The following is a 13,918-nucleotide window of genomic DNA, read 5'->3' as shown; positions in this document are numbered from 1 at the left end:
TCATGGACCAAAAGCATTTACTGTAGTCACACAGGGAATATTCACTTATCAGATAAGCGGCAACGTATTGAGCTAAGCCACAGCAATGCTTTGCAATGGTGGGTTCCAGCAATAAAGGTCAGTCGGGGTGATAACCTAAAGTGAGGGGTGATGAGCAGAACCCTGCTCTGCAGAATGGGATCATATATGATTCATATATTATTTTAATAGACATTATAATAAGTTACATATTAATAATCATTTCCATACAGCAAGTCTCACGTTTGCCAAATCGATTTATCTCTCCATATGTTTGCATAGACACATAGCTGTGCTTCACCTGATTAAAATGCCGTTTTTCTTTTGATGATCTGGGACGCCGTTCCCGAGTTATGATACTTTTTCTTAATATGCAAATGAGTAATTTGGAGCAATGAGGGCATCGCCATTGCTCTTGTTGCACCCAAGCTCCACTCCTTTCTTTGGCTTGCCCCTTCCCCCATTACCATGCCCTGTCATTCAAAGCAGTGAAGGAGAGACTGGCCACAGAAAGGAGTGGAGCTTTGGTGGAACAAGAGCAACAGTGACCAAAGGCCTAATTTACATATAAAGACAAAGTATCATAACGGCGTTTGAATGAGGTGTCTATGCAAACAGTTTGATAGGGAGGTCACTGGTGACAGGTTCCCTTTAACCAAGACAGGAGTAACTCAAGGTCTGGTGGTTTGTGGCCACTACGATGACTGACATCTAAATAATACATAACCCATGCGACAGCCATGTCTGGAAGGCAAGCGGTTTGCCAATAGCAGGTGTAGTGCAGCTAAACTACGAAGACCATCAATGTGAGTGATGAGATATCACTGAGAACCTGCTAAAGTATGAAGATGGTGGAGAAGTCACCTCTGGGACCCCGCAATCTCTATAATGGGGAGTTCCTGGTCAGTGTTTGTCACAGTGAAGGGACTGTGTACGCCTGGTCATTCCCCATTTATAGAGAATGAGGCATAAAGAAAAATACAAGTCAAGAGAAGACATCTCGCAGAGTCTATAATGGAAAGTGACCATGCAAGTATAGCCAATTCTCTGCCAGGAAGGGGTCCAAGGCTCTCCAATCCTCACAAGTAATGGGGGCCCCAGTGGTTGACCCACATCTTATTGTCCACAGTGGGAAACCTCTTCCAAGATAAATTCTCTCACTCTCTTCTCATTGCTCCTCAACTTTTCCTGGGTGCACAAGTACACCGTGCCTCAAGATGCATGTTGCAACTTTCAAGAAGAAGTTTGAGGTACTCCTCCAGAAGTATTCAATGGCCACATACTGAGCTTGTTACTAGGTACTATGAGCTAATTTAGGTCAGTATTGCCAAAAGACCAGAGAGAGGGAAATGCACTATAGTCCTTCTTGCATTTAATAAATTAACTTTACGTCATCAGGGATTCACAGGGTAAGGTAGACACGTTTCGGACAGAGCTCTTCTCCAGCCTAGTAGTGTGGTTCCCTCTCACTGTTAACCAATGAGTTACTCAACAACTGGTGAAAATGTCAAGCTACTTTCCATCAGCTCCATGCTATCACAGCTGTCGCGCTGCAAACATTTGATGTGTAGTCCCAGGCGAAGAGGAACTCTTCTTCATACAACTCTGGCCATATGCACAGACTGAATGCAGTGTACACCACGTATCAAGAGCAGCTGTCATCTATGTCATGCTCCCCACAACCAGCACAATTTGGGACCAGCCATGGTACACCAGTGAGCCCATCAGTGTGACCCCATATACTGGCATTACAGCCATGGCCATTCTGTAGGAGAAGAGGCAGCATTTCTGTAATAGCTGCTCCCACTGAGAATGAACGGCAGTGTACAATGGCCACCAGTGGTCACCGGTCCATTCTGGTCTGCAGCATTTATTCCATTTAATAAAAGTACCAAAGCAACTGAGTAAAGGATCTCTCCCTTTAACACTAGGAGACATACAGTGAAAGGAAATTCTAGATCTTCTGGCAAGCAAAGTGTTACAGACAGCCCAGAGGGAGAGCACGGTGCACAGGATACTGCACATAATGCAGGCAGCCGGTCTACATTTAAATGGACCTTGCCCCTTTTCTTCTGGCTCCCGGTGAAGTGCAGCTTGCGATCTTTGGACTCGGTAATGAGCCAGTTTTCTCTACTACGCTCCTCTCTCTATTGCCAAGTGCTGTTGCAACTGGAGCCATCGCCTCTTGTGTCCAGCACACAGAAAACAGAGCGGCAGAGCTGCAAAGAATCACTGCAGCCATTATTTATAATCTGCCATACAATGTGACCATGCATGTCCTCCATTAATGACACCCAGGCTAGTCCTACAATGAAAGCTCGCCTTCCCAGGCTCAGAGGTCACCTGCACATTAAATATTCTTAAAGTATACACGGATTAGCATTGAAATAAAATATATTTCTACGGAATATTCAATCTGCAATGTTGCTACATAATCTGCAAAGTTTTTATCATACCAGCCGCAAGCAACCTCCCATCATCATCGACCTCGGCATAGCTTACTTTAAATTTACAGAAGGACCATTAAATAATCTTATGAGTGTGCAAGCTTATCAAACCATTGAAGAACTCTACAGTCAGTCCTTTGCCAGCCAGAAATGGCTGATAACACAGAGCAGTAGATGGCATCAAATGGTTCAGTGGGGGGGGGGGAATCAGACAACGGGGCCCCCACCAATCATCTCTTTGAGACGGCACCGTGGATCACAGTGGCACCATGACCTTCTCAGAGCTTTTCCTAGGCCATATGACATCACGTTAATTGGTCACATGACCTTGGCGCAATTTAAGTGAATGGGACTAAGCTGCGATACCAAGCATGGCTGCTATCAACTGAATGGCAATGTGCTTGGTGAGCAAAGAGAAGACCACAGTGCTAGCGTGAGCTTCGGGGCCATCTCAAACAGCTGATCAGCAGGGGTCCCAGGTGTCAGACCACCACCAATCAGATATTGATGACCTATCTGAAATCTAACTATCTCGGAAAACCCTATTAAGGATGAATGTCCTTTTTCCATCCAGAAATCAAATATTTTCAGAGTATTTTTTATTCTTACGACTTTATCCATTTTGCAGTCCACAAATCCGCAAAATACATCTGTTGTCCATGTGCATCCTGCACTTTTCGCATGCCCCATTGTAAAACTGCCTATATTAGTCTACAAAATGGACAAGAATAGGACATGTTCTATAATTGGGGGCATGGCCGCACAGATGTAGAGCCATAGAAATGAATGGGTCAGTGTGCAATCTGCAAAAAAAAGTGTATCAGACGTGGACTGAAAATAAGGTAGTGTGAATGTAGCCTCACACACAGGTTATCAGGAATTGAAAACGTACTGGAAAACAGCCTGCTATACACACGCATATGCAAAGCTGGATAGATGCCAGGGCCTAGGGCAATCTGGGTAAGTATGCTGTACCCTTGAAGCTATGGGTGGGGTAGGAAGCGGGTCCACTTTCATGCTGTCACCTATGGCCCAGGTCTGGGATGTGCAAACTGAAATGTGGTCCAAGGATTGTCTAGTGCTAAAGCTTTCCAGCTGCAGTGGAACTACAAATACAAGCATTCCATTACAGCATCGGACCAGCCTAACTCACAGGCAGCGATAGAAGAACGTGATGTAATAGGTCTGAAAAAGGTAGTGACATCATTCCATTTGAGAAAAGGAATCCTGGCAACCTCGGACAGACTGAACAGCCTTCTGCCAAGATTCATGCCAATGACGATATGACAATCAGCAGATATTCCATTTACCCTAAAGTGCAGGGTAGTAGCGGCTCCGACGTGATTTACTATGATGTAATCCAAACTATCAGGCTGGTAATCAGCTTAGGTTTTCCGAGTGGATTCGCCATAAAGGATTTAGTTAGGAGATTTTTTGAGGCTAATGCAAGCACACACTTAAAATTTTGCTTGGCTGTTTTTGTAACTCCCATAGGCGTGAATGGAGAGGGACATGGACGGCCACTTCTCCATTCATTCTCCTCCTGGTGGCAGTGGCACCGGGCTGCTTAGCTAGGCAGAACAGGGAGATCGGAGGTCGGTACTGGTCCCAGAGGTGGCATTTATGGTATATTCTATGGATGGGAATATTCTTTTACAGCAGCTCTATACTGACTTGCATGCACTTTTCACCCAAGATGATGAGGGCTCATGTGTTACGCAGCTACCTGTCCATGTGCTTCTAATTCCAGACCACTGTAGGTCAGAAGGAGTGTTTCTGAGATTAAGGAAGGGGGCCCAAAATACTGTAATAATTGAAATACCCTGGTGTCCAAATAGCAGAATAACGTTACAGCCATACGGCACAGTCGTGCCGCTACAGTGCTGCAGTTGGGTACCACGCGACCACACAGGCACTAATTAAATTAACGAGACCGCACTGTTTGGTAGCGTGCGGCCATTAACAGTGCAGACCTACTAAAGGTGTCATATGGCCATTAAAAATACAGACCAAACCTGTGCGGTCTTCATTAGCTTAAATAAAGCCTGCTGCGGCCGTACGGCCGTGTGGTACTCGCCACAGCGTGGTGGTACCCTTACTAGTATGTGTGATCGCGTGGTCGTACTCTAGGCCCAGGTATAGTAGAGGCTCTTCCATGTGATAATAAGTCATCTCTGAAATGGCACATGGGAAGTTATATAACCTTCCTTAGTGCCACGCATGGCAGGTTTTTTTGTGTTGCAGTGTTATTTTACATTTATTAGATTACATATATTAGGACATTTATCAGTTCCTGTTTTAATACCACATAAGACTTTCACATATAAAGTACCACCTTCCAGCAGGCTGTTCCGGCATAGTGTTTTTTATTTCCGGCTGAATCCCAGCATTTTTACAGGGTAGCGGCTGGATCTCTACTGGATCCATTATACATAATGGGGCTGGCAGGCATTGTGGTACCGACTGGCAATGCCCCGAACCAGAGAGCTCCAGCCGCAGAAGTAAATCTAGCTTTTTTTGCGGGCCCCACTAAAATGAATGGGTCCACATCCGATCCGCAAGAAATGCAGATTGGACGTAGACCGAAACTACAGTCGTGTGCATGAGGCCCTAGTTCTGTGTGCCGTTTTGAGTCTGTTCTAGACCAGAATGTTGTTTTTTCCAAACTGGCAATAGGATCAGTAAGGAAAACTTTGCATTGTTAACTAATGTCATTTGTTGCAGAAAACATAACTAGGACGGTAGCGGTAGTATTACAGGTTATATCATTCTATAGAATTTTGCATGGTCTCTTCCCTTTTAAGTGTATGAATTGTACATATGGTCGCTGCTACGTTGCGAGCACTTCATTCTAACGATGGCGGGTTTTCTTTGCCAAGCCAGCTGTTTTTGAAGTACTTTCCAACTTTTTCACAGGCCGCAAATATGGCATTACTGAATGTTCATGAGCAGCATCGTTCGCAGAGAGGATGAGGCTGATATAAAACATCCAGCCTATGTGAATTATGGACTGACAGCTGGACAACCTCAAATAGCGAAAGTTTTTTTTTTTAAGTTGAAACGTTTCCAAAATGATATCTCCAGTCATTAAGGGAAAAAAAGGAACCATTTTCCCGATACACAAAAATCCCACTGCTGTGCTGTTGTATTATAAGGTACATTTGCCATTCAGAGGCTGAGGTGACAAACCCCGTCGGAGGTGACAAGCTGTTAAAGGGGTTTTCTGGAATATAAATATTGATGGCCGGTTCTTAGAATTAGGGTTTTCTTAGGGTTTTCCTATTGACAACATTTATCACCTATTCACAGGACAGAATGGGGGTCTCTAAGTTCCCTGTGTGAATAGAGCAGTGGTGTGCATGTGTGACCACCACTCCATTCACTTCCCTGGGATCATTAGAGACAGCCGTAATCAGCAGTCCCATACAAATGAAAGAGGTTTTTTGAGACATTTTAACTGATGTCCGGTCAGCTATTTGAGGAGGCACCTGCACTCCTGTGAGCGCCGTGGCCTTCTCGCAGCTTCTCCTAGGCCAGTAGTGTCACGCTCATCGGTCACATGACCTAGGCGCAACTCAGCCCCATTCAACTTTCCAGAACTTCTGAATGACAACTCTCACGGTCACCATTTCATACTCATGGGGTATATCAGAAGATGTATATTTGCTATTCAGGGGGGTTAGGAGAGCTATAGGAGCTGTGTTCATAGCGGCTATATAGGTGGTAAGGCAACTTTCCCAGAAGCTAAGACTGAACTATTACAACTTGACAATGGAGGAGAGCTGGAGCACTGGTGTAACGGCACATTATAAAATCTTTATACAGATCATTTTCTATGTTTCCATAAAAAATAAACTAAGTTGCAGTTCGCACTTTATGGAGAAGGAAATCAAATAAAATGTTTTCCATCTATTACATTTTTCTTGTGTCACGAACACACAACTAAGGGCTACTTTCACACTCGTGTTTTAGTTTTCCGGTATTGAGATCCATCTTAAGGGGCTCAGTACCGGAAAAAAACGCTTCCGTTTTGTCCCCATTCATTGTCAATGGGGACAAAACGTAACTGAACAGTACGGAGTGCTCCAAAATGCATTCCGTTCCGTTTAGTTGCGTTCCCAGACCGGAGAGCAAACCGCAACATGTTGTAGTTTGTTTTCCGTCCCAGGATGCGGAGGAAGGTGGATCCGGCATGACCCCCAATGCAAGTCAATGGGGATGGATCCGTTTTCTCTGCCACAATCTGCCACAAATAGAAAACAAATCCATCCTCCATTGACTTTCAATAGAGTTCATGACGGATCCGTCTTGGCAAAGTTAAAGATAATACAACCGGATCCGTTCATAACGGATGCAGGCGGCTGTATTATCAGTAACGGAAGCGTTTTTGCTGAGCCCTGCCGGATCCAGTAAAAACGCTAGTGTGAAAGTAGCCTAACTGTCTATTCCATGTGCAGCTGATACACAAATCTCAACAGTATAAAGTGTGCACGGGCCAGGATCGGAGAAGGTTGAATATCCAGAATAAGGACGGTGTAATACTCCATCTTTATTCCCACTTCTACGTTTTGAGCTAAACACTCCTAGTCATGAAATTTACCTCGGAATGAGCTGGTCATTCCCAAGTGTCAGACATCCAAGCACAGAAAAGGTTCTGTATCCAAGTAAACTCTCACATAGCTCCACGCACTAAAGAAACAACCATCTTCAGACTTAGGCCTCATGCACACCACAGTGTTTTTTCACTGTCAGTGATTTTGCTTCAGTTGTGTTTCCTTGTGTCTTCCTTTTTATTTGTCTGACAGGGAAAAAAAAGGAAGGTTAATGAAAAGTGCAATTTTATTGCACCAAGGTCTTGTAGAAAAAAACGCACACGGACGCGGACACGGATGACATACTAGTTGTGCATCTGTTTTGTTGATGGATCCATTGACTTGAATGGGTCCGTCCTCCGTTTTCCACTGACAAGAATAGGACAGGTTATATTTTTTTGACGGACTGGAATCACGGATCACGGACGCGGAGAAAAAATGGAGGACTATCAATTTCACAGCTCCATAGAAATAATTGGGACCTCCGCTAAACTGTGAAAAATGACGGAACGGACGCGGATGCACACAACGGTCGTGTGCATGAGGCCTTAAACAAATCGGGCAGAAAAGTTCGCTATTGCACTTTTTATAAACTATTCACCCTACAAAGCCAAAAATATTGGTTAAGACAATTGTCAAATTTGGAATATTCGGCCCATGTTTGAGATCCGGCAGAGGAACTCAAAACCGGGCCAAAATGCTTCTGTGTGGTCCCCACTGATTGTCAATGGGGTTCCAAACAGAACAAACCAAAGTAGGCATCAGGATGCTTTCCGTTCCGGTTTGTTCCGATTTTGACCGGACACAAAACCAATGCAAGCTGCAGTTTTGTGTCCGGTCTGCAGAACTGAATGAACTGGATCCAGCACTAAAAACTATGTAAGTCAACAGTGCCGGATCAGTTTTTTTTGGGATCCGAAAAACAGATCAAGCACCCATTGACTTACAATGTTTTTTTGTGCCGGATCCGGTTTGTTCAGTTTCGATTTAATACAACCGCATCCAAACGGAACGGATGCATCTGGATGTATTAAATCGAACTGAAGCGTTTTTGCGCTCCTCTGCCGGATCTCAAAACCGGAAAGTAGCCTAAGGATGCCCACACACATGGCAGAATGTTCTGCAACTAAATCCACAGGTGCTGATTTTATAAAGTTGCGGTTTACGCTGTGGATTATATTACAGATTGTTCCAAAACGGAACAAGATGGGTATTTTCTTTGTGATTTATGTCACGGATTTCTGTGCGGATTACATCTCCATTGAAATGAATGAAGACATTCAGCTACGTGAAATCCGCAACAAAACATTCGTTTGCATTCTATTCCGTTACGAAATTAATATCCTGCAGTGGAAAGGAATACAGGTATTGACACTTTTTATCCACATAGGTTAACATAGGGGATGTCTTTATGTTACGGATTTTGTTGCAGAACATTCCGCAATGTGTAAGGGCACCCTAAAAGTGCTGCCAATCAGTCGAGGAACACGCAAACAGGTGAAAGCATTATTGTTGTGGGCACCAAAATCATCAGTTCTGTGCAGCAGATTGTGCTGTATAAACAGGGATCTGCTGCCCAGAAACAATGAATCTGTATGGGGAGGAGCAATCCCTGGTTCCCATACACTGGAGGTGATTGCTGCAGGTAACTGTAGCTCTCAACTTCTATGATGAGCAGGCAGTTACTGGGAATGAATGGTTCCTTCCCGATAATTGCTTGCTCAGTCAGCCCATGTAAATTGGCCTTTAGCCTACATTTGCACTGCAGTATGTGTTTGCCATACGAGTCAGGAAAGTTCCTGGCGCATACGTCACATGCATTAGCACTGTAAAGTGTTCAATGTAGAAGCCTAAGGCCAGGAACATACGTGATGGAAAATCCAGTAGATAAAACAGCACAAAAAACTGCAGCAAAACCGCATGTATTACATGCGTTTTTCACTGCGAAAAAACCCATCAAATTTTACCCTCTCCATTGAGAAGGGTGAAATCTGCAATCGAAATCCGCTGGATAAATTGACATGTTGCGCATTTCATAACCGCAGTACCGTAGCTTTTCTGCTGCATTTTTTTATTTTTTTGTACGCAGCATGTGGATGAGAATTCTGAAACTGTACAAAGCTGTCGATTTGCTGCACAAAAATCTGCAACAGCAAATCCGCAGCTAATCACGTGTGATCCCGGCCTAAGGGCGACGTGTGCCAAAATATGACTACACAATGTCATACATCAGAAGTATACCTGTTGTATACCTCCAAGGTGACCTGCAAATGCAGTGTGAATTGACACTAGGACACACGCCACAACTAGCAACAATCATAGTTCCGGCAGCGTGTTGCAGTTTTTGTCCGGCAGTGTGCTGCGGTTTTTGTCCGGCCGCCTCTTGGCATATTTGCCATGCTGCGGCCGCATCTCCGACCCGTCCCCATCATATTGAATAGGGCTGGAGCGGACTTCCGGCAGCACAAGTGTACTAGCGTTAGGTGTTGGAACAGCCTGCCGGACAATCCTACCGCTAATGTGAAAGAAGCCTAAGGCCCCTTTTACACGGGCGAGTATTCCGTGCGGATGCCATGCGTGAGTTGAACGCATTGCACCCGCACTGAATCCGGACCCATTCATTTCTATGGGGCTGTGCACCTGAGCGGTGATTTTCACGCATCACTTATGTGTTGAGTGAAAATCGCAGCATGCTCTATATTGTCCGATTTTCACGCGACGCAGGCCCCATAGAAGTGAATGGGGTGCGTGAAAATCGCATTGCATCCGCAAGCAAGTGCGGATGCGGTGCGATTTTCACGCACGGTTGCAAGGAGACGATCGGGATGGAGACCTGATCATTATTATTTTTCCTTATAACATGGTTATAAGGGAAAATAATAGCATTCTGAATACAGAATGCATAGTAAAACAGCGCTGGAGGGGTTAAAAAAAACAAAAAAACAATTTAACTCACCTTAGTCCACTTGATCGCGAAGCCCGGCATCTCCTTGTGTCTCCTTTGTTGAATACGACCTGTGGTGAGCATTAAATACAGGTAAAGGACCTTTGATGACGTCACTCCGGTCATCACATGGTACGTCACATGATCTTTTACCATGGTGATTCAGCATGGTAAAAGACCATGTGATGACCGGAGTGACATCATCAAAGGTCCTTTACCTGTAATTAATGCTCACCACAGGTCCAATTCAACAAAGGAGACACAAGGAGATGCCGGGCTTCGCGATCAAGTGGATTAAGGTGAGTTAAATAGTTTTTTATTTTTTTTAACCCCTCCAGCGCTATTTTACTATTCATTCTGTATTCAGAATGCTATTATTTTCCCTTATAACCATGTTATAAGGGAAAATAATACAATCTACAGAACACTGATCCCAAACCCGAACTTCTGTGAAGAAGTTCAGGTTTGGGTACCAAACATGCGCGATTTTTCTTACGCGAGTGCAAAACGCATGACAATGTTTTGCACTCGCGTGGAAAAATCGCGCATTTTCCCGCAACGCACCCGCCTCTTATCCGGACCAAAAATAAGACGCCCGTGTGAAAGAGGCCTAAGAGAACTTGTATGTATAAGCATCAGTGACTGCATCACTAGGCTTCGGACTGCCTTAGATTTATTTCTTCATTTACACCAGAAAACTAGCGAAAACAAGATAAATGTGCTAGGCCCACAAGCCTCGACCCCCTTTCCTGAAGAGTGGCGAAACGTCACTTGCCCCTAGATTTAGACACAATGGTGTTTAAAAGTTGCAAATTCCCCCCTTTGTCCCTGATCTTCCAGTTTAGTCGACATCTTGATGGTCGGATCATTCATACAAGCGATCTAACGTACCATTTGCCAAGCCTAATACGATCTGTGTTCAGTATTGAGATATATGCTGACTCTATACAAAAATAAGAGCATATTTTATGCGCAGTTAATAAAATAAAATAAAAACTTTACAACTATTTCAAATTGTTCATTACACTCATTCTTTCAACAAACTGGAGACTAATAAAACAAACCAATGAAGTCTAAAAGATGGATAGAAGATGCCCTGAAGACTTTTTATTAATCACCGGGCTGAAGAATTGAAAGCATCTTACAGGAGACGATAACTAATTCCAAAAACATCCTCATCGCATTGTACTGTGATTGCACACAAAGTTTGGGGGATGAGACTATCCTCCAAATTAACATATAGCTAAACAACCACAGAAAAGGAAAGAAAAAAATAAAAATTAAATCGGAGTAAATCAAAAAGATATCAATGTACAATAATCTCTCTCAATAAAGTGTTCTATGGAAAAACTCAAACACTTGCTCCGTCAAGTTAAACAACATTCCCACCTGTTTTATGGTCTTCAAACATGTAGATACTGGGGTGACGGCAAAGTCTTTTGACAAATAACTACCAAGACAGACCCTACAGTTAAGAAATACATAAGATACTCAGAAGAAGGAAAAAGAAAATGCAGTAACATGGAGGCATACTGCTGAAGCCTACACGCTGGTGATTGTCTAGAGAATCCTAACTGGAGACAAAAGGTCCAGGAACACATTGTGGATTTCTGGCCATCTGTCTACAGCTGCAGATACCCGGGGCTTGTCCGCCGTCCAAACATGAAACACACCACTACAAGGATGGCTTTTCCTGCTATGTACAAACCCAGGGAAGGAGAATTCCACATCTGAAAGCGAAAAAAATATATAAAAATATATAGATTTTAAAAATTCAAGATTATGTTAATATACAGCCTTTAGCTGGAGACGGTGTACGCTTTATTAACCCTTGTGTCCACCTACAGCTGCAAAGTGCATAGCTGACACTGCATTAACTCTTAATGCACTGATGCCTGCAATACACGGAAAAGCCTAGTTGAAAAAGAGGGGAAAAAAATAAATAAATAACATCAGTCTCCACGGGTATAATAGGCATGTTAGAAAGAGAAACTTTTAGCAACTGCCTAACAACCGACTGGAGTAGCTGGACCTAGAAATTGTTGAGAGTCAACCCTCTAACTCAAGGGAAGTGCCTAAAGTAGCACGGGATAGCTGACACGGTCACACAGCTACCACCGAGGGTGTCATCTGACATTTTCCTATGTCTTGTCTGTCAACGACAACTGCAAAAATCCTCTCGCTTCGTTCAATGAGAATTGTCTCCCTAAGGAATGTGGCACCCATACAGCGGGTCATCTGGATGTTAGATTGCTGCTTCCTGATCATGCAGTGGGAGCAACGATGAGAGATTTTATATATACACCGGTATATATATATATATATATATATCTATTAAATATAGATATTAGTTAGATATTAAATATAGATAATAGATAGATATTATAGATATTAAACAGATATTAAATATAGATAATAGATATTATAGATATTAAAGATATTATAGATATTAAACAGATATTGAATATAGATATTAGATAGATATTAAAGATAGATATTAAACAGATATTAGATAGATGTAGATATTGGAGATAAATGTTAGATAGATATTAAATATAGATATTAGATAGATATTAAATATAGATATTATAGATATTAAACAGATATTAAATATAGATATCAGATAGATATTAAACAGATGTAGATATTGGAGATAAATATTAGATAGATGTAGGTATTTGATTGACAGTAAGCTCTGTTTGTTTATTTATTTATGTAAATGTCAATATTTACATCTTATTTCCCATGCCCCCCCTTCCCCCTCCACAGTGCACATAATGGATAATTCTATAAGGACTTCCAGTAAAGTACAGCTATAACACACAAGACTTGCAGAAAGAGCTGTCACCAACCAATGTACCAGCTCCACCAAACACTTGCAACAAACTCAAACCTCCCTAATGTAGCCAAAAAGGCAAGTGATGGAACTTTACCGATCTCCTGCACCCAGCCTGTGCCAGGGGGTTGCACCCACAGGAGTTTGCTCAGATCCCTCCTAAAAATAATAATACAAGAAATAAAATAAATAAAAAGCAGCCAGACCAGGTATGAAATGACCTGGGAACTTACCACATGCAGTTGCGCCTGAGGTCTAAAAGCATCAGGATGGCCACTGTCACCTAATCCAGCAGCAGATCCATAGGTCGCTGGTGCTGCACGATTATGAAGCCAGTGCTTTCTGCATGATACAATGGAGGAGGTGGGGAGGGAGAGGAGGAGAAGAAGCCACTGGCTGTGAGGCTGCCTGTGCTCCCAGCACTTGCCATGAAACAATATGACGTGAAGTAAAAGCTCTTGCAAGCTCCTTGCCCTGTAGCTGAAAGCTCCTCCTATGTCCCTGGCAGAACTCCCTCCTCATAGCTGCTGCTGCTGCTGCTCTCTCTTGTCACCCTCCCTCCTTGTGTTGTCTCCCTTCCCCTCCCCCTCCTCCTCCTCCCTTCAGCCTCTGATCTGCAGCTCTAGACTACAAGGCTAGAAAGTAGCAGCCACAGCCTAGCACATGCCCCACTTGGAGGGACTGTCCAATGGCTGAGGGGAGGCCTCTCACATATCACTTACATGTGTCTTTGTCCCAAGAGATGAAGATATGTTAATGCAAATCTGCTGCAAGGCAGTGTGAGTGCTGCATCCAGAGGTGCACCTCCATGCTGACCTGTCAAACCTCCCTCATCTGCTGCAATGTATGGGGGGGGGGATAAGAAATGGTGAGGGTTATTTTTGCTTCAGCAACTTCTCCTCATCCACTACTGCTGTTATTTTGGGAGAAGGCAGCTTCATTTTTGTTGCATTATTCATGGGTAAGGTGCAGTTCTCTTCGCCCAATACACGGTGTCCTCATTATACCCCATCACTGTCAAGGGCTAGGTGAAAAAAAACAAAAAAATTGGCATTTTAATGAGAAATTTGGAGGGGGGGGG

At 43.4% G+C, this 13,918-nt stretch overlaps 1 protein-coding gene across 2 annotated transcripts in view; it reads right to left on the bottom strand.

Annotated features, from left to right (window-relative positions):
- The window catches only part of SERTAD2 (SERTA domain containing 2), an 85,920-nt gene extending 72,614 nt beyond the window's left edge, over positions 1–13,306 (bottom strand). Inside the window, exons 1-2 of one of the 2 annotated variants that reach the window (XR_006388663.1) lie at positions 13,071–13,306; positions 11,113–11,731 (exon numbers count right to left, since the gene is read on the bottom strand). The gene's annotated coding sequence lies outside the window, so the exon portion shown is untranslated. Of the gene's footprint in view, positions 1–11,112; positions 11,732–13,070 lie in introns of those variants that run through there. The other variant, XM_044289928.1, reaches the window with a different exon arrangement.
- Positions 13,307–13,918: the final 612 nt, after the last annotated feature.

The sequence above is a fragment of the Bufo gargarizans genome, chromosome 4 (assembly GCF_014858855.1).
Source record: "Bufo gargarizans isolate SCDJY-AF-19 chromosome 4, ASM1485885v1, whole genome shotgun sequence".
In the NCBI taxonomy this organism is placed as follows: domain Eukaryota; kingdom Metazoa; phylum Chordata; class Amphibia; order Anura; family Bufonidae; genus Bufo; species Bufo gargarizans.
Note: the sequence above shows the minus strand (reverse complement) of the source record. Positions and strands in the feature narration are given on the sequence as shown.